At 43.5% G+C, this 22085-nt stretch overlaps 1 protein-coding gene and 1 long non-coding RNA gene across 3 annotated transcripts in view; both read left to right on the top strand.

Annotated features, from left to right (window-relative positions):
* Positions 1 to 22085, top strand: part of LOC146866328 (E3 ISG15--protein ligase HERC5-like) — a 389340-nt gene that overhangs the window by 31504 nt on the left and 335751 nt on the right. Inside the window, exon 1 of one of the 2 annotated variants that reach the window (XM_085635616.1) lies at positions 17579 to 17953. The exons of the other annotated variant lie outside the window; for it this stretch is intronic. The gene's annotated coding sequence lies outside the window, so the exon portion shown is untranslated. Of the gene's footprint in view, positions 1 to 17578; positions 17954 to 22085 lie in introns of those variants that run through there. 2 annotated transcript variants of the gene reach the window in all.
* On the top strand, positions 14173 to 17916 carry LOC146866329 (uncharacterized). Its single transcript, XR_014970855.1, has 3 exons — positions 14173 to 14303; positions 15418 to 15528; positions 17807 to 17916. It is a non-coding gene; the product is annotated as an uncharacterized LOC146866329 (long non-coding RNA).

Below are 22085 nucleotides of genomic sequence, written 5' to 3'. Positions count from 1 at the left end.
CCAGCCGCACACATCGCTCTCTGCAGTGGTGGAACACACGTAACCTGTCCAAAGTGCGGCCGTTCCTTGAACCGGTTCCACAGATAGTGCTAACAACAGACGCATCACGAACCGGTTGGGGAGCCCATCTCCTAAAACATACAATTCAAGGCAAATGGACCACTCAACAGAAAGTGCCCCATATCAATCACCTAGAATTACTAGCAATATTTCTAGCATTAAAATCATTCCAAGTACATCTACAGCACAAGACTGTCCTAGTCCGGACAGACAACATGACAGCCATGTATTACATACAGAAAGAAGGAGGCACACATTCTTTGCAGCTGTCCCAGCTCACACAAAACATTTGGAGATGGGCCATTCCACAAAACATATACCTGCTTGCAGAACATCTTCCAAGAGTTCACAATCAGATTGCGGATCTGCTAAGTCGGCAGACACAGCAGATACATGAATGGGAACTTCATCCCCAAGTTCTTCAACCATTTTTCCAACTGTGGGGTCAACCAGACATAGATCTGTGCGTATCCTTTTCCGCCACTCCCACTGATTCCCCTAGTAGTACGCAGGCTCAGGTAACAGTCTCTCAAGATGATCCTAGTGGCTCCCACATGGGCACGCCAACCGTGGTTCACAACACTGCTGGAACTCTCAGTAGTTCCACACCCAAAACTACGCTTCTCCCCAACATTGCTAACGGAGATCCATGGAGAGATAAGGCACCCCGATCCAGGTCAACTGAATCTAGCAGTCTGGCTCCTGAAGTCCTAGAGTTCGGTTATCTTAACCTTCCGCCAGACTGTATGAACATCATTAAAGAAGCCAGACGCCCTACTACTAGAGCTTGCTATGCTGCAAAATGGAAAAGATTTGTTATCTACTGCAGTAACAATCATATTGATCGGCTGGATGCTTCCATCCAGGACATCATTTTCTACTTGTTACACTTGCAAAGATGTCATTTGGCATATTCATCCATACGATTACATCTAGCAGCACTTGCTGCTTATTTACAAAATAGACAACCTTTGTCACTATTTAGAGTACCTGCAATTAAAGCCTTTATGGAGGGTCTTAAAAGAATAATTCCTCCCAGATTGCCACCCTCTCCGGGGTGGAATTTAAATATTGTTCTTACCAGGCTCATGGGTCCCCCATTTGAACCTCTACATACATGTGAACTTCAGTTCCTCACATGGAAAGTAGCTTTCCTTGTCGCAATCACCTCTCTCAGAAGAGTAAGTGAGATCCAGGCTTTAACCATTCAAGAATAATTCTTACAAATACACCGTAACAAAGTGGTTCTTGGAACAAATCCAAAATTCCTTCCCAAAGTCATCTCTGCTTTTCATCTTAACCAATCAGTTGAGTTACCGGTGTTTTTTCAAAACCTAGACTCAGTAGCCGAGAGAGCTCTTCACACACTAGACGTCAAAAGAGCACTACTTTATTACATTGACAGGACTAAACCCTTTCAAAAAACAAAAGAGCTGTTTGTAGCCTTCTCCCCACCTCATAAAGGTAACCCTATCTGCAAAGCTGGGATCGCAAGGTGGATAGTAAAATGCATTCAAATATGCTACCAAAAGGCTAAATGCACATTAACAATCCCCCCTAGAGCACATTCAACACGCAAACTAGGGGCTTCCATGGCATTCTTAGGGAACATCCCCTTAGATGACATATGTAAAGCAGCAACATGGTCTACACCACACACCTTCACCAAACACTATTGTGTTGACGTGCAGTCTAAGCAACAGGCTTCTGTAGGCCAAGCTGTTCTTAAAACACTTTTTCAAACTACTGCAGCGGATACAGGTGACCACCGCTAAGGGAGACACTGCTGTACAGTCTATGCACAGTGTACGATCTGCAGCTTATATGCCTCGAGCAGATCCGTACATGCCCACCCACCTCCCCGGAACCTGTATCTGTTCCGGTATTATCTTAATTAGATAAATTCACATGGACATCTCTTCTATTTCTTACTGACTCCATCATTTCCCATCATGGCGAAAAATAATCTGAGGATGGAGTCGATGCCCATGCGCACTATCGTCCAAGGGAGGAGTCACCTATCTCGTGACTACAAAAGACTTCTTCCAAGACTACAACAAGATGTAAGCATCCAAGCCCAACACCAGATGGCGATCTAGGCACAGTGTACGGACCTGCAGCTCTACATGCCAAGAACAGATGCATACTGGTAAGTAGCATTTTCCTTTAGAAGTCTCGGAGTGGGGCTTCCACGGCACGTGTAGTGCCAGTGCCATTTTCCTTTGGGGGCATTTTGTTTTCCCTGAGAAAGGAGTGAGATACACTCCCCGCCCCCAGCGCATTGCGCACTCTGATTTCGCTGCATTGGCAGCTATGCCCTGAAATTTTGTACAAAGTGCATTTTGAGCCCCAGAGAAGGCCTGTGGGCCTGGTTTCAGTTATAGGTTGGGAGGGAGCAAGGCCCTAATGTGATGCATGTGATGCCTATGACATGAGGTGTTTATGCTGCTGATTATGCTTTATCTAATGTGATTTATGCATCATGTGTTTATGTTGCTGAGGTGATATAATGCTGCATACAGTATTTTATCAGTAGTAACTGGTTGTGTTTTCTGAGGTCATTATTGTACCAATAGTGACTGGTTGTGTTTTATTTCTACTACTTATGCTTTCTAAAGGTCCTGACAGTGGCCCGATTGGCCCTGTCCTGTGTATATAGTCCCCTGTGAATATTGCCTAGTGCCAGTTGGCACAGTTTTTTATTGTGTGATTATGATTCTAATGTGTTTTGGATAATACAAAGGCTATTTTTTATATAACCTTGTGTGGAGTCTATTTTGTGGTGTGCCTAGTGTGTTGCTGCTGTGTGTGTGTGTTGCGCAAAAACTTTACACATTGCCTCTGGGATAAGCCTGATTGCTCGTGCCAAGCTACCAAAGGGTTGAGCAGGGGTTATCTTCAGTGTGTTGCCCAGACTAGAGTGGTGGTTTCTGCCTAGCTTTGGCACAAGCCTTAGCCAACCAGAAATCCCATTTCTAACAGATGGCTTTTGCTATAGAAGGATGCATTGCAGGTTCATTCCTGTAAGAAATTTTGTGGGGGGGGGGGGAACCCTGCTCCAGCAACAGCCACAATCCCTGTCAGGGTGAACCACAAAGGTTAATACATTAACCAGTGCTTAACATTTGGTAGCTTAGCACAAAAGAAAGTATTATTTATGAAGTATCATGCAACAATGTCTCAATGGGTATCAATAGAAAGGGGAAAAATTAGGAATAACTTTATTAACGAAGAAACAACACAAAGCCTGGGGTGGCTGGTGTTTATGGGCGAGATGGGCGCCGCCCTGCCAGCCTTGGAGGATTCAAAAAATGTGAGGTGGAACACCGAGCAGCTAGCAATAAATTGTGCTGGCTGCTCGGTGAACAAACATGGGCAAATCTGGGTTTTCTTTGAGGGGGTGGGGGATGATGGCTCTTTGCTCTGCTGCACATGCTTTTGGCTGGGCGAAGATTTCTTCGACCTAGAGCCAGAAAACAGAGCAGTGACGACACACAGGTGGGCAGGATCTGTGTATCACTGCCAGAATACAGCTTTTAATTTGGGCGTTATTCGTAAAGGAGTCAGAAGCTCCCCATTAATTTCTATGGCTGGGGGTAGGACAGTCCGACTTCGGGAAAGTAGTGGGGTGTGGCAGTGGCCTCTGCCTCTTGCTCGAGAGAGACCCAGTAACAGTTGTTTATTAAAGTGATTGGTGTGCTGGGGTCTGGGGGAGGGGTCAATCCAGCATTTTCCAGTTTGTTTGCTTGCGTCATTGCCACGCTGTCTTCTGCAGTCACGAGTCACTCCTGGAATCGGAGCCCGGCGCGAGAGAACATAATCATATCGAGCCTGTAGAAATGATTCAGTTAGGCAAGAGCTGTCCTTGTGTTTTTCTGACAGAAAACCATCTCTGAGAGCACGTGGCTCGAGCTTTCCTGAAATTTAGTTCTGGGTTACCAGAGGAGGGCATTTAGCCTGGAAGGAACTAGTCTAGAAGTCGCTGCAAATGTCTCAAAAGGCCGGCCTGGCTGGCAGCAGTGAGGCTGGCGGCTCCTCTGCCTGGGATTGTTCGGCCTCAATAGGCTGCTGTCCCCGCAGGGCACCCTGCATGCGGCACTGACCTTCCCTGCGCCCCCTCCTGAGCCAGCCCTTTGATCAAGGCTGCTGCTGGCGCCTAAAAACAACATCGCTTGTCTGCCCCTTAGAGGCGCTGACTAATCGTGAGATTCCTTATACTCGCAATTAGCAATGCAGAGTTGCAGACGCTTCCCTGAAAAGTCACTTGGCCCGTGCCGAAGGCTCGCGAGTGGCCGGGGGAGGACGGAGGCCCGCATTCCCACCAGCGTGCAGGGTTACTCAGTTAGCAAGGACCGAACACTGGCGTTTTATAAGAAGTCTTAAAAATACATAGGCAAAACCGCCGTACTTGTTAAAGGTAATTGTGAAGGGTATCAAATTCTCGAGGTTGCCTACAGAAACCAGTTGCAACGTTTCTCTCTGGTGACCTAGAAAGTAGATCTTTCTCGTAAAAGAGCAACTGCATCGATCGGGAATTATTATGTCACTCGTGACCCAGCGCTAGTTATTTTTATACAGACGACCCACTGGAGAAAATGCATAATATGCATTCTCTCGGTAAAGAAAGCGTGGGCTTTGAAAGAGAATACTCTAGGTTTAATAAAACCCAGACCTTCAGTTGATTAGCAGCGGGATTACAGCGGCCATTAATTGATAGGTTAAGGATTATAAGGCAAAGGCAATTGCAAAAACCCCTGGAACGTCCCTGTGGTTGAAAGGGCCGCGATGCGCACAATGAAAAATGCTTCTTTTTTGAAGCAACGCGGCTCATACCGCCAAAAGCTGCTTGAAATATGAGCGAAAAAGCACTTACAAAGTGACATGTGAGGTACCTCAGTTACTGAAGTGAAAAGGTTTACAGCTTTATCTGCGTGCCTCTAGCTACAACCAGAGGAACGCATTTTGTTCAGTGAGAGAGAGAAGGGAGGGAGGTTGAGCTATGGGATGCGCGTCTGAAATTCCCAACATTCACCACGAGTACCAAACTAAGGTGCAACAGCTGAGAGCAGGTGGTTATGGAAAGGCTGTGGGCTCCACTCCCAATTAGATAACTCAGGAGGTTGAGTGGCTGCTGCAGTGGTCTGAGCGTGATCTGTAGGTTGCATGTTGCAATGTGTAAAATAGCTTGATGGATTGTATTGTAGCATTTATATAGACCTTCATGCCCCTTTGTGGGTGGCTGAAGCTAATTTTTGGATCGTTACTAAAAGTAACAGTAATCATCATTCGTCACACTAGAAAATCACACAGCAAGTCCGTATTTAAAGAGGGATTGGATCAACACAGGCATGTCAGATGTTCTTTCAGTCCAGGGCCATCATTTTGAAGCTAGTCCCTTCGAAGGAAGAGAATGTGTTTTTTAGTTTACAAATATGTCTGTTAGTGATGGAAAATACATGGCAAACCAGTATAAGGCGTCATCTACTGGAATTTGCCTTTTCAACAGGTTTGGTATTATTAAAGACAGCAGCAGTATTTTTTTTAAACTATCTTGTAGCATGAGTGAGGCGGCCCTCAAAACCACATGGTCTGTGGAGCAAAAAGTCCACTGCCCACCCCGCCTTCTGACACTGAATCAACCTTTAAACATTGTGACACGTGGAAATATGGGCCCATACCATGAACGGCTTTTCAGGCACAGCACAGAGCCGATCGCCAGTAGCATGTAAAAGGAATTCATTTATCCTGGAATCTTTCTGAATTCGTGTTTTATTTTCAGATAGTGCAGTTTAGAAACAAAGACCAAGGTTTGCTTCTGTCTGTTTCTGTTCTGTTCTTTGCTGTCTGGAAATCTAGCACAAACTCTGAGCTATATCAGGCTACGTGAATTCCTGTTATGCCCTGATGGTGCATGAAACAGGCGCTGGACCCTGCGCCATAAAAACTCATAAAGATACGATTCACAGTGTCACTTCATGCAGTGCTATAATGTTAACAAAAAAAAAACACCAATTATATTGTCATTAGGAATTTCTCACATGAGAGAGGTGATTCTGATTTGTTAAATTGTGTCTACCATTATGAATATTTTTGCCCTAAAACAAAAAACATTTCAGCAGAGGCTGCTGGTTTTAGTCCGGAGTTCAAAGGTTAAAGGGGCGGAGTCCTTCAGCAGTAACAAATCTCCTTGCTTTCAGAATACAATTTAAGGGCCCTGGGGCTCATGTGAAGGCAAATGCAAAACCTGCGAGACGGGTCTGTGAGAGCTGCACTGGGAGGAATAACTAGGAGAGATGCACTTGTGGGTGCCGCTCAACAAACACTCACGCACACAGACTCTCTTTTGGGCATTGTAAAACCACACACAATAAGGCTGCTTATAGACTGGTGCCCTGCGTGCTGCATAGGAATGAACACACAAGGCATGCACTTGGACCTATTTCATGTATGACACCTTCCGCCACCACAGGCGCCCTACCCAATATCAAGATGCATTGTGGGGTTGTAGTTTTTTTACCGAGCATGCATGGTCATTAAAATGGCTGCATGCACACTTTTGTGGCCTAAAATCCAGGACTGGGTGAAGGTGGCGCTCATGCTATTGGATTACTTGGCAGTTATGCGAAGGCTGGGAAGGGCGAACTGTAACTACAGGACAAAGGCAGAGATGCATAAACATGGACTCCCAAGACACAGGCAAAGTGTGTGGGGCTGCGAAGACAGCAAATAGAGGCAGATGTGTGTTACAGGCAGAAAACACTTATGAGTCCTGTTTCCATTAGTTGTGTGTGCTTGGCTTGGTGGTCATTTTGCAAGCAGACCAGTTAGAGGATTGGGCACATTTTGTATATGTTTCTAATGTTTTCTTCTCACTTGTGCTTTAAAATGCTATATTTGGACCCCCTGTTTGCAACAATTTGCAGTAAATATGTTGTGTAAAAGCCACCATTTTAATCATTTTTTTATAAAACTTTCTTGCGGGGGGAAAACCCCCCTGCACCCTCCTTTTGCAGTTCTGGCTCGCTCGTTATACTAGGATAAATTTTTCGCCTCACCACTTTCAAAATCCACCAGCCGCCCCTGCACAAAGCCCAAAGTTTTTATTGAATTGTATTTTTCAAAAGAGGCAAAAGAATGCACACTTTGTTCTAGTGAGAGAACATTAAACGGCGCAAGTGAAACATGTGAGAATAAAAGTAAAACAGCAGCATATGGAAATATATTTTAATAATTATTATGCATGATTGTTTTAGATATAATATTGTTTTCGCGAAATCATGTCATAATTAGAGATCCATACATTTTTCTGGTACATGTCAGCGACGTTTTGATCTTCATGAATTGAGGTCATCATCAGGACAATAATAACACAAAAATGAGAGAATTGCTGTTTAAGTGTGATTAGGTGGTTCTGACCATATTATCCACCTTGATTTTTCACTTTCAGATCACCTAGTTTTGACCTTTTTACTGTGGGAGAGCCTCATAACCTAGGACTCACCCACGATAACCTCATGATAAAATGGACTGCGCATCAGGGCCGGACTGGCTGTAGCGGGCACCGGGCAGTCCCCCGGTGCGCCGCATGGGTGGGGGCCGGTTTTGGGCCCCTGGGGACCGTTTTTGTTACAGGGCCTGTAACAAAACCGAAAACCGGCCCTGGCAAAGAGCTCGGAAGCACCCCCCAGCCCCAGTGCGGGGGGGGGGGGGGGGGGGGGGGGCGGCCGAGCACTTTGCCAGGGCCGGTTTTGGTTCCCAGTCCGGCCCTGCTGCGCATGTTTACCACCAGTGTCCGCCTTCTAAGAAAAGGCTGCTGCGCGCAGCAAGGATTTGGGGCACTGGGCTGGTTGCACGTGGACACGTGTACACGCACGTGAGCCGATGTGAGAGGGCTGCGCGTGGGAGACTCCTGTCGTGCTCAGCCCAAGAACTGCCCACAGGTAGCCTGGCGCAGAAGGAACAGTGCAGAGTTGGTTAGTGACCTGGAATAGGCCTTATAATCGAGGGATACACGTGTAGGGAAGTCAGTGTGCTTTACTGTCTTTATTGTAGTGACACTTCATTATATACCTATGGACGCTCCTCCAGTTCCCTTGGGCCTAGAGACGCCAAAGTCACACCAATGTACACTGTAATCTGTGTGAAAAGAGCAATTCTGTAAAGTCCAAAAGCATCTCTATATAGCTTACAGATCATACAGCAATGTCATATTTCTCTGACTCATCTCAGGATCAGAGCCCAGGCCTTTTGTCACCCCAGTGGTCTGGGTTAGTTACTTTTCTTTCAGCTATAGGAACAAAGGCCATACCCAAAAAAGAAAGCAATTAACAGTGCTTAAGTCAGTCCTGAAAGAGGGCAGGATGGGGTGAACTACTCTGCATCAATCAGCCCGCTATCAGTGCCAGGAAGAGGGCCTGCCCCAGGCCACTCAACAAAGAGGGGAGTCCAGACCTCTGGAGCCAAACCAGAGGAGGGCTTCTTTAAAGATTTGCTGGGGGATGGCCCTGGCGGTGATGTCAGTGAGGAGTGGAGCTGAGAACCCCCAGAGCATAAGTGGCAAGTGACTCCTTGGTGACACCATTTTGAGCTATCCCAGAAGATTGTGCAGGGTGGTTGGAACAGGGGTGGAGAGATGATGTGGCACATCAGGATAGGTCAGGAGCAGTCCTGCTGGCAGCCTACGCCCCCAATTAAATACTCTTGCACAAGGAAAAGAGCTCTACTGGATTGTGCCTTTCTGCGGAACACTAGGACTGGAGGCTGGCGCCAACGACAATTGGAAGGATGAACCCTCTGACTGCCCACTGGATCAAGGACGTTTCCTCTGACCCAGGGCCAATGGGGCACATCCCAGAGCAGGGAAGCTGGTCCCCTTATATCCACTGAGGACCATTTGGGGGAAAGACTGAGCTTCTGCTCAAAGAGGGAGTGCTGCCCAGAGAGACAACCAAGTGAAAGGCTGGCGGAGGGAGCCAGTGAGATTTGCACCCTACCAAGTTAGGAATCTTTGAGGTCAGGAGGCCTGAAGAGGGCTCCAGGTTACAAGGGCTCGCCACAAGGAGTAAAATGAGACCAAGACCATGAGAATTGTCCCAAAGGGCCTGAGTTATGGGCCTTTGAAGTTGTGCAACCTTTGACATCAATTTTATTCCGGTGACAAAGCATATGTGGCTCCTCTGCCATCTCTAGCTAGGCCACTGGGAGGGCCCAGGGGCTGCCACCAAGAAGAAAACATTGCAGGGAACAGGTACCGACACGCAAAGATGCATGGGGTCCCAGAAGCCCATCCCTAGGCCCTGGCAAAGAAGACAAAGATGGGGGAGCGCTGCCACACACACACACACGAAGGAGCACGGAGGCTCAGGACCTCATCCTTGAGCCCTGGTGAAGGAATAAAGATGTGGAGCACCGCTGCACCCCCCACGAAGCTGCAAAGTGGGCCAGGACCCTATCTCTGGGCCCGACGTGGAAATGAAGATGGGGAGCACCTTCGCCACCCTTTCAGAGCTGCACAGGGGCCCAGAACCCATTCTCTGGGCCCCGGTGAAGAGGGGAGGAGCGCCGTCCTGCCACCCCGGCAACACCGATGAGGAGGGGGGCCTGTTCACCCAGCATGTGTCTGCCTGTAGGAGGGAGAAGACCAGAAGTAAGTGCCGGCTCCCGCCGCAGCACACAAGGGTACTGGCCGTGCAGGGAGCCGGCGAGAGCCACCAGGAGTGGGCTCTTTGAACCACTCTCCAATGTAGTCAAAGGACACTGGGTGCCCGGGTGGATCCGGGCATCCTGAAAAAAAAAGTAAAGAGCAGTGTGAGGTGCTAAAGCTCACAGAGGAGTGCCCTGTAATGCCCTGCGGGGCTTGTCAGTTTTGCCCGCATTGCAAAGTGAGCCACTCGATTGTGGCTTGTGGTGACCTCAGAAGAGTTGGATCACCACCGAAGTGTTCCCAACGTGCAGGGGGAGCTGTAGGAGCAGCTCAGTCCCCCCTAAGAATGTGCCGGAGCCCCCACGCTGAGTATGGTGGGACCCTATGAAAGATAACCCCTCAGGGGTTCCAGGTACTTATTAAACTTTTTACTAGTTGGAACTTTTGTTTCATAGTGGGGAAAGCTGTGTTCTCTGTGGGTGAAGGTTATGGCTGCAACCGTTTGTGGCCTGAAAGTGTTTAGCATGAGTTCTCATGTGAAAGTCAGTAATTACACCTATGTCCTTTCGGAACTATATTCAAAGCATTTTTATGTCGGATAAGTGTTAATACTGCAAACACCCTCTACGGGTTAAGGACTATATCATTATATAGGTGTTGTGTTTAAAACGTATTACCCTCCGGGCTAGATTTAACGTGTGTATTTCTTGCTAAAGATAATTCTACTAACCCAGCTCACCTAGACATGCTAGGACATTTTACCTTGTGAATGTTTTAAGGATATTTAGAGTATTGCATGTTTAATACAAGCGAATGTTCTGACATGCTTTGTGGATCTAAACCTCCCTTGGGGAGGGGTAAGAATGATTACACAATGTCCTCCAAAAGTATTTCCATCAGCCCATGTATATTTGTAAATTGCTGCATAAGTATGTGTGTGTAATAAATTTACTTTTTCCTTTTCCAAAAGAAAAAGCACAGACTAGACAATCATTTATTGAGTGTTATTGTGTATCTGTGAATGGTGCTTACTAGCCCCCACCACTTCCCTTCAGAAAGCCTTGGACTGCTCTGCAACACTACCCTATGAGAGTTAAGCGCTCTAATGGGGTGTATGGTTCCCAGTGGTGGACAATTGTGGACCCATTGCTTGCGCAGGCCACACAACTAATGACCCATTTTACAATACTAAGGCAAAAGTGGAAAAAATAAATTTAAAAGCCTGGCTCAGAGTGAAACTGTACCAATGATTCATAGCGAAGGGGGCGTGTTGTAGGTCCCTGAATGGTGTCCAGGGCATCTATGGGTAGAAATTAGAGAAGAAAGGTTATTGTTTTCTTAAGGTAGCAATCCTCTCTTTTAACACTTTCTTAATCATAAAGCTGATGCTGCTTTCTAACTCTTGTTACATTATTTTGCTTCTGTTGAAAAATACATTTTCATAAAAAGTTGGGGCTTCGTGTTGTTGTTTCTTCTATAATGAAGTTATTGCTAATTTGTGCCCTTTCTATTGATGCCCATTAAGACACTGTTGCATGATACTAGATTTATCCAGGTCTCAACTGGGTGTACAGTGCTCTGTTGTTTGTAATATAATAAAGTATTTATGCAGCACAGAAACAGCAGTAAGGTGAAAGCACAGCATGAGAAATCCCACACCAATTTAGAAAAATAGAGTACATTTTAATAAACTATTAGACACTAAAACAACAAAAATCTGATCAGTAGAACCGGAGTTATGAACGTATTAAATGTATTTAAGTTTATTATTTGATAATGACAGAGAGGAGAAATCCCCATTTAACTGAGGAAGAATTGTCATTCCTAATGGATGAAATTATTAGAGTATAGCCACAATTGTTTGGAGCCCAAGTACAACATACAATTATAGCTCAGAAAAGGTAAATGTGGACCAGAATAGTTGACAGAGTGAACGCTGCAGCAAGCAACCTGTGCACACAGGAGGAAATTAGGAAGAGGTGAAATGAACTGTGGGGGAGAGTGCGTTCCCTGGCTTTCAAGCCTCACCTGGAGGCCCAGCAGATTGGTGGTCGTTCTCCCAGCCCCCCTTACAACTATATCCATGGGAGGAGAAGGTCTTGCAGATCCTACATCCTGAAGGATTGACAGGAATCTCTGATGGAGTATAGCCCGGTAATTTATACTTTTGAATGAATTACAAAACCTAAATGTCTTTTTTTCATTTCAGGCCATCATTCTACTTTTTAAAGTAGTTTTGTGTGTAATTTAAACTGTTTTTGTAATTGATCATAATACTACTGAGAGGTATAGTAATTATATTTATGTTCTTTTTCCTTTCAGGTTGTTTCATTTTATGCTTCAAACTCATTTGATGTATAATCCAGACTTTGAAAATTTCCTTTTTTGGTAATTTATCATAGGTTCAACACCCATAGTACATGGACAGCCATCTGCCACTACTATTGATAATACCTCCACTCCAGAACAGGATCAAAGCTTTATTGAGGAATCCACTCATGCAAGTCCGGGTGATGAGGAGCAGGCTGGTCCATCTGGTCTGCCTGGGCAGACCACCCCAGTGAGTCACACTTGGAACACACCTACACCTCCAACCCAGCTGTTACCACACCTCAGCCTCTGGATACCTCTGCTTTCTGTGTCCAAAGGAACTCCATACCAGTCTTGTGCCCCCCTGTCCTGGTTGCTGTTGATCCGACCCCACCACCACCAACTTCAGTTCAGCCAGGACCCAGTTGGATGGGGCACACGGGATCAAGGGCAGAGGGTAGTGGAGGTAGGGCTTGTGAGAGGGAATCTGTTGGCCAGCAAAGTGAGGCCACTGGGTTTATTGTCACCCATGCCACTATCAATCAAGTCTTGGTAGACGACCCAAAGCATAAAAAGTTTCCTTCACATTGGCAAAATTCTTATTTTTTGGGAAACTGTATGAAGCTGTTGATGTGTCTCACCACTGAAACTTGGTTGTGATATTCCACCAGATACTGCAAGTGTATTGGAATGATGATGTGGCCACAAAATGGAGTACTGTCATTATTTTCACTATTGGTGTTCTTGATGTGCGATTCCCATTGTGAGGCAGAAGATGTGGCACCAGCTGATGCCATAGTTCAATAATAGTTTGCCTATTTAATCAGAATTTTTGGATTATATCCCGTTGCTCCAGGGTGTCAAGGTCTGGAAATGCTCTCATAACTTGAGGCCATCATCTTTTCACTCTCCCTGGGTTCATATGTATGCATTTAAAAGTACATTTTTTAAAATACATTTTGCAAACATATTATGTAAATAAAGGCGAATTTCATGTATTTTTTAAAAAGTTAGGTTTTTTTCATAATTTTACACAATTTTTTGTGATTATTTTTTTTAATTCTGTTTTGACATGTCTATATTTAATAAAAAAAGAATTGTGTAAATAATACATTTTAAAAGTACACTCTTACACACTTTTTATTTTTATTTTTTATTTCTGAAATTCTGTCAAAGGAAGTATAAGCAAAACCGTTCAACTATTGCATTAAAAACAGCAACGCACTACATTATACATTTTGGAAAAAACAAATAAATAACATTAACATTTTGTAAATCTATACAAACTAGCCACCATTTCGAGTGGTGGAGACGCACTTAACATTCTCAAGCACACTATTTAACAATCTAAAATGGCGGAAAAACACATTTAAATTTAAATTGTACCACAACATTAGTATGTGTTGTAAGTTTGACTGCCTTTTTTTTGTGTGTGTGTGTGTGTGTGTGTGTGTATATATATAAATATATATGAATATATTTTAAAAAAAAATCATTTTAAACATTTTAAATGTATAAATTCAACATTATGTTAATTAATAAAGAACATATATTTATAATATAAATTAACATATATATATTAACACACATACACACACACATATACATACATATTTTTATCCTCATTTGCTTAAGTAGCAGCCACCGCACACCAGACCAGAGGGTGCGTCGTCGTCACCGGTCACTCAAGCTCGATCCGGTCAATTATTGCACAACAACCTCGGTATACATATATGTATAAAAAATCTTTGAAATTTTTATAATCTGACAAATAACTCAGCCGAGGTGATGTCACTGGGCTAGATTAGTAAAATAAGGACATAACAAGGGATAAGGTTACCCAGCAGGTTACTACAAAATAGTTTTTTTTAAAAACAAAATATGAAGAAACACAAAAAGCTATGCTGTTTTAATTTTTAAGAATGCTTGTGATTGATTTCTTAAATTTGTGTTACATCAAAACAAAAAAACAGGTCACACTCACATTTTTTTCAATTTTGTTTCCATACGGTCAAATGCCCATCAGAAGAAGAGATATGGAAGGCCATCGCCAAGAAAGTGCGGATCCTGGGGATCTACAAGCGGCACAGCATCTACTGCCGCAAGAGATTGGAGGGCCTATGATGCCCAACCAAGAAGCCAGCAGAAGTCCAGCTTGGCCAGTCCTCCCAACATTCCAAGCATATGCTCAGCACCCTGAGCCCCCTAATGGCCTGCATATGTGCAATGGCCTATCCCCAGGCAGTTGAAAGAAAGACAGCAGCATGAAGGGACAGTGGCATGAAGGGGGGTACGTTTTTTTTCATTCTAAATATCTATTTTTTTGTTACAGCAACTACATTTGGCATCAGCATAAAGGTTGCCACATGACCAATGCATAAGAAACGTTCTTAAAGGTTTAAATTTTGCACAAGGTGCAGCATGATGTGTTTTTTTTTTTTTTTTCAAACAATACCATAAAATATTTGATCACATACAAAGAACTGTTTTGAGCAAACACATGCCTACCTAAAATTAATTGAACATGATTATTACATTTATGTTAAAAATGATAATTTTGCAGGATGTCTTACACATTCACAAATGTTCATGTAAGCCAGTCTGTTTATTGAAAAATTAATTCTATAGGGATAGGTTTTAGAAAAAAACAGCCAAGAATGTGAACACATTAGTGACAGAGTAACACATACCAAAAAACATTAATTATATGTCCTTTGTGATGTCCGGATGAAAAATCAAGAATTGGAAAAAAATGATTACTTAAAGGGACTTTTGCAGATGGAGTGTTCCATCACATATGAAACAGATATTTTTTCCAACCTATTTCAAGGGCAATATTTTATAATGCACTTGGAATTTGACAAATGGAAATTCTGTCTCTTATATGTTGGAGTATCCCATCTGCAAACCTCAAAATCAAGCACAAAAAATGACTCATTTAGAAATATTTGAAATGGATCAAAGTTAAAATGTTATAAATTGCTTTTTGTTTTTTTATTTTAAAGTTGTATATGAATCAATGTGTTAAAAAATGGACCATAATGTTGCACACATTTTTGACTAAGCCGTAAGCCAGAATCTTCTTTTGTTTTATTTTCACAATGGTAAAACAAACTAAAATTAAATGAAGATATTTTAGAGAAAAAAGTATTCTTTTTTTCTATCTATATCAAAGTGGATTAAAAATGTATCAAGCCGTATGTATTTACTTATGTTGTGGAATGCTTTTAAACCTAATAAAAACATATTTTGGGATTTCTTCAACAGTATTAAACATAGGGAGTGATACAATAATAAGCTACTTAAGTACTGAAAAAAAAAATTAGAAAGTGTTTTGAGAAAAAAACAACTCACGATAAGTTATATTTATACAGATACAATAAAACTGTTGTATGTCTTTACAGCATCCTTAAGAGCAGGCGAAGGAGCAATTGGCCAAGAAGGTGGAGAAGCAGCTGGCCACTGTGTTTCAGGTGGCGAAACATCAGACACCAATGGACACAGTGGCATGGAGGGTGAGGGGAACGGAGCCCACCACATCATCATCTTCATTATAGATCTCCACGAGTGACCAGTCCCTAGTGGTGGGGGACACTACTGGAAGTGTAAAAATGTCATCCTAGCCACCACCCAGAGACACATCTCCACCCCCCTCTTGCTCCCACCCCCAGTTGGGCAAACCTGAACCCCTAAAAGTGTTGAGTTCTCCATAGGCACTTCACCTTCTGCCCTTTTCACCTCGGCTACGCTGAGTAAAGAGGCTATTGACCTATTATGCAGCATCTCTGTAGGCCAGACTGCAATACTGAAGGGCATCCAGTGGCTAACCTGCCAAATGCAACAAATGGTTGCATTTCTGGTTGCCATTCACAGTTCATTGTCTGGCTTGCAGAGATTGCTTGCCAAAATATCAGCCCCCTCGCTCACCCCAGCCTCCCAACCAGCCCAACCTTCTAACACAAGTCCCTTCCTCAACCCAAATCCAAACTCCCACCCCAATCCCAAGCATACTTGATTCTTTGCAGGCACTCACTCCAACAGACCCTAGCAGCACAATCCCACCCACATGCATAAAGATGAATGCACAAAGAAGCCCTAACAAACACACAAACAACATACACACACTATTGAAACTATACCCACAAACGCCACACCCACAAGCACCACAACCACACCAACCACCACAACAACACACTTCTCAAAATCATCACACTCACACAAAATCCCAACTACACACAAAACACACCAACCAAAAGCAAACACACACACTCACCAGAATATGAAATACCAACCAAATAACACACATCAAAACATACACAACAAACACCCGACCCACATGCAACTGCCAGACATACAGACACAAGACTTCACCCACTCCATCTCACTCTACCTCCAAAAGCTAATCTTCTACCACCCCTTTTACCCTTACTCCCCCTTTCGAATTCACCTCTTATCTGTCCTTGATCCCTACCAAACCTAAACCCACCCTTCCAAAGAAAAAACATTAAGGTGCCCCTTCCTGAGGAGATTGCTATTTGGGCTATGTTTAGAAGGCAAATTAAGGGCAACAAAGCTACAAGGTGGTGTCATTGAAAAGCCTTTTTTTTAAATCTAAAATAAAGTAGATGGGAAAATTATCTCAATTAGAAATAAAAAAAAAAAATTAGCAAAGTTTATCCTAACATTAATATTAATCTACAATTCATTGATTATTATGTTAACTATGAAAATGTGAAATACATATTCTTACTTACATTTACAAATGATTTTTTGAATGACATATTTGTAAAATCCAAACATTAGAAAAAAGAAATTCCTGCAATGAACATTAATATTTTGGTACAAGCACGTTAATACACGTGTGTTTATTTTAACTTAATACGTGAAAAAATAATCACATATGCATTACACCTTGAAAAATATTCAATAAAATACAGAAAATGCACTAGACAAGGGTAAAGAATTAAATGATTTACCATTGATTTTACATTTCTTTTTTAAAAAGCATTTTACCTTGTCTAATGCAATTACTGAATTATATTAAATGTAAATTATGAAGAACATGTGTAATGCATATGTTTATAATCAGAAACTTTACGAATAATAATCAGACACACCGGTATGAGCACATAATGATTTTTTATTTACGTCAAATTTTGTGTAAGTGTTAATTATCATGTTGGAAGCTTGCACCAAATTTGAAAAAAACAAAAAACAAGTTAATACAGGTGAGTTTCTTTAAATTTTGTAAACAAGAGCATTACACTCATATGTATTACACATTAGAAAAAAATTGCTTGCAAGAACATTTTTAAAGTGCGTGAATCCAGAGCAAATGTAAATAGACAATTCAAAAGAAAACAAGTAAAAAAGAAGCTTACCTTCGATTGCTGCGATGACTGGGTTGATTTGCTTTTGGTCACATCGCAGAAGCAAAGGAAGGACTTGGACGATCGGATTAGTGATAGAAACAGTAGCAGAAAAAAGAAAAAAGGTACATTTCTGCCTTATATCCCTTAAATACCGTAAACTCAGGTGTGGAGGTTTACCCTCCACAGTTACGTTGGCAGGAAAGAACATCATGATTGGCCCGGCGGTAATATTGGCTGAACTCCCTCCAACAGCTTTTTTTGCCTATGACGCCGTAGAATGGACTATTGTCCATAGACCCCCCAGCATCTAACTTGAGTGGGCTGACCACTTAGTAGGCGGATGGATTAAATCGATGGAAAAGTGACGGCGTGACCAGATTCACCAAGATCTAAATCAGAACTTTATTTTCTTTTTTGAAAGTCGAAGATCTCCAGCAGGCCAAAGCTGCAGGCTGTAGCCGACGATCCCCAAGGCCGGATAACCACTCTCTAAGAAGCCACTCACCAGGATTTTCTGCTGCAGAGGAGAACATAACGGGAGCGACTGTAAAGTGAGGACGATGAGCAGGTTGGTTCTGATCTTTTCTCGGTTCTCAGCATTTTTTGGACAAAACGTTTCTATGTTCCAAGTTTTGGACTTCAGCTATTTTGGCACCTTTAGCACCACTTTCAAGGGTCCAGGACTGGAGAGGCACCACGTGGAGGGTCAGGACTTACCCAGGCTGGGTCCAGGTGTGGGTTCAAGATGGTTGGAGCCTTTTCTGTTCTGGAAGCTCTGATAAGGAGGCCAGCCGACTAGCCCTTGGAGTCACTGTGGAAGTCCTGGGTTCAAGGTGATGTGCCGGACTAAACCAGGAGGGTAGACCTCTAGGGTGCAAGGAAGGCTTCAGGCAGTAGAGTACATAGCAGGCTGCAGCAGCAGGCAGCCCTCTGAGAGTCCTTCCACAGGTACAAAAACTGAACTGAAGAATGTGTCTAGGGGTCCCTTTTTAAGTCAAAGCCTACCAGACAGAACAGCTGTCTGGTATGTAAATATTTTTTGGAGACATTCGGAAAGCTTCCCTGAGAATGCAACCTGCCCTTTGCCTACCATTGGCTTTGTGTTTTGTAACTCACAGTTGCTTGCTTTCTATTTGCTGGCTTTATTTGTTTTATGCTGTCTAGTATGTCTTCGTCCCTCCCATGGAGCATGGCCTGTTTACTGTATTCTTCCAGGATTGCTTACTTTCTGGAAACAGGCCTTTAGATTTTATTCTTATCTTGCCATATTTACTTCGCATTAAAAAAACAGATGTAAAATGTCGGACTCGGGTCTTCTGATGGAGCTTGTTGTTACTTTTCTTTCTCTGACTTTAAAGTGAGAGGATTTATGTGATAATCATGCTGGGGAGTGTGCTGGAGGAAGTCTGTATGACATTTTTTTTTCTAACACGCAACAAAATGTAAATGTCCTTAACCCCTTCGATGCGCATGACGGAGCGGTTCCGTCATGCGCATCGGTTGCGCTGTGCGGATGACGGAACCGCTCCGTCATGGCCCCGCCCATGCACGAACCCTTCAGCACAGCGCGGTAATCCGACCTGCGCTGAAGGGGTTAAATGAACTGTGCAAATATTTCATAATAATGAAAGCACCAAGGAAGCACATTTTTGGGGAATTCTACAGTGTAGTGGAATCAGATGTTTTAATATGATTAAAACAAACCAATACACTAGGTGATGCCATTTCCACACATTATTGTTTGTGCGCTGTATAGTTTTATCAGTAAACTGTTTGTCTATGCAAATGTAATGGTCATTTCAATTGAAAATGTGTTGTCTGTAATGGTAGTGCGCTACTATACCCTCTATTGCAAGGCACTCTACGACACTCTACTCTAAGTAACTCCACTCTGCTCCACTCTGTGCCACTCTACACCACTCTACTCCACACCACAACATGCTACTGCACTTTACAACACTCTATGACACTCCACTCTACGACACTCAATGACACTCTATGCCACTTCACTCTAGACCACTCTACGACACTCAACGCCACTCCAGTCTATGACATTCCACTCTACGACACAGCGCTCCACGCCACTCCACCCCACGGTACTCCACTCTGACACTCTACTTCACCCTTCTCCACTCTATGCCACTCCACTCTACGACACTCTGTGCTGCTTTACTCCACGCTATGCCAATCTACTCTAGGACACTATATTCCACTCTATGACACTTCGCTCCACTCTACAAACCTCTTCTCCACTCTACTGTATGCCACTCTACACCACCCCACTCTATGCCCCTTCACTTTACATCTCTCCACTCTATGACACTCTTATCCGCTCAGTGCCTCTCCACTCTACGAGACTTCACTCCACTCTGTGCCACTCTACGGCACTCCACTCTATACCACTCTACTCCACTCTAGGCTACTCTATGACACTCAACAACCCTCTACGACACTTCACTCTATGAAACTTTACTCTATGCCACTCCAGTCTACTTCACTTTGCAATATTCTGTGCCACTTCACAACAGTCTACGACCCTCCACTCCATGACCCTCCACTCTACGACCCTCTATGACACTACACTCCATACTGTGACACCTTACAACACTCCACTCTATGCCACACCAATCCACTCTGTGCCACTCCTCTCTGTGCCACTACACTATACGACACTTTGTACCCCTCATCCTCCACTCTACTCCCCTCTACCTCACATCACTCCACTCTAGGACACTCTACAACACTTGAAGCCACTATATGGCACTCCACACTACTCCACTCCACTCTAAGTCACTCAACTCTACGGCACGCCACGTCACTCAACACCACTCCACGACACTCAATGCCACTCCAATCGCCTCTATCCCATGGACATTTACCTATGTTGAACAGCAGCCACGCTGATGTACAACATGACTGAAAAAAACTCGCAAAGCCAATGGGCCAAATGTACGACCATTCTGTTTTACGGGTCGCAAATTGAGATTTTTTGTGGGTCTCAATTTGCCACCCACAAAACAGAATGTACTAATGTGTCTCAGGCACATTCAGCAATTCCCAATGGGGTCGCAAATGACCTGCCTCATCAATATTCATGAGGCAGGTTGCAATGTGAGACCAATTGGAAAAGGGCTATATTCACAGGGATGATGGCCTGCTTGGGACAGGAGACCACCATGTCTGTGTTTGCTTTTTAAATAAAGCAAAAAAAAATTTTCAAATGTATCCCGTTTTCCTTAAAGGAAAATGGGATGTGTTTAAAAGAAAAGAATGAAAAGTCCTTGAGACCACTGCTTGCTTGTAAAAAATATTTTCGCAAACAGTCACAAAGGGAAAGGGGTCCCCTGGGGATCCCTTCCTGTTTGCGACTGGCTTACTACCTATTTGAAGTAGGTGGTAAACTGTGATTGTTTTGTGACCACATTTGCGGTTACAAAAGAATCGTACATCCCCCTGCGACTCGCTATTAGGCAGAGACACACTTGGCACGCCTCTTCCTAATAGCTGCTCGCAAGCCCTATTTTGAAAGTCAGTGATAGGTTACCAACCTGCAAAATAGGGTTTGTACATGCTACAACCCTTTTTAGCGGCCCCAATGGTCTGATTTCTGTTTGTGACCGCTGAAAAAGGGCGTACATGTGGCCCAATATCTCTTGCTTAGGTGAAGCCGCTTGGCTTTGCCATTGCTTGTTTATACATGGGGCCTTCTTTGAAGTAAGAGAAGTTTCTAAACGTCCCCCTTTTAAAAGTACTTGCAATTTCCTGACTCCGTTCACTGGCTGCAGCCTGGCTACAGGCACAATAGACTAGCATGAAACCCTTTGTGTGAGAGCAGGGCCTAGCCTACTGAATTGCAAGTGAGGCTGTGCCTAGCTCTGCCCCCCATCCTGCCGGTGGCGGCCCATACGAGCAACCTAATCCCTCTATTGTGTTGCTTTCTGGGAAGAATATATAAAGACCAATCTGCCACTCACAAACAGTCATCTGACTTAGCAACAAGCTGCAGGCACCATATAGGGCAGGAAAATGCCAACTTTCTAAAAAAGACATTTTTCAAAATTGTGATTCTACTTTTCCATTAACATGAATTGTGAATTACAGTTTCTCAGACACCAAACATGGCTTTCCTACTTGCTCCCAATCAAAAGTTAGCACTTATTAAATGTAATATGGAAAACCAATGCTATCCTATGGGAGAGGTAGACCTCTGAAGTTAACATCGTATTTATGGGTTTTTCACTACCAGGACATGTAAAACTTGAAAGCACATGTCCAAATTTTTAATTACAATGCACCCTGCCCTAGGGGATGTTTAGGGCCTACCTTAGGGATGACATATACATTACAAAGGTAATTTTAGGCTTTACAAAGGGTTTATTTTGACAAGTTTTAATTTGCAGTTTCAAACTGCAAGCAGGCTTCAATGGCAGGCCGGAGAAATATTTTACAGGACTACTTAAGTGGGTGGCACAATAAGTGCTGCAGGCCCACTTGTAGCATTTAATTTACATGCCATGGATATATGGTATATCACCTTACTAGTGACATATAACTAGATAAAATATGCTTATCAGGTGTAAACCAATTTTCTCATGTTTTAGGGAGTGAGCTCAAGCACTTTAACAATGGTTGGCAGTGGTAGTATGCACAGACTCGTAATGCCAACAAAAATGATTTCAGCAAAAATAGGAGGGGTGAAG

This window comes from Triturus cristatus, chromosome 2_1, assembly GCF_964204655.1.
Source record: "Triturus cristatus chromosome 2_1, aTriCri1.1, whole genome shotgun sequence".
Lineage (NCBI taxonomy): Eukaryota > Metazoa > Chordata > Amphibia > Caudata > Salamandridae > Triturus > Triturus cristatus.
This window is presented reverse-complemented; position numbering and strand designations above follow the sequence as displayed.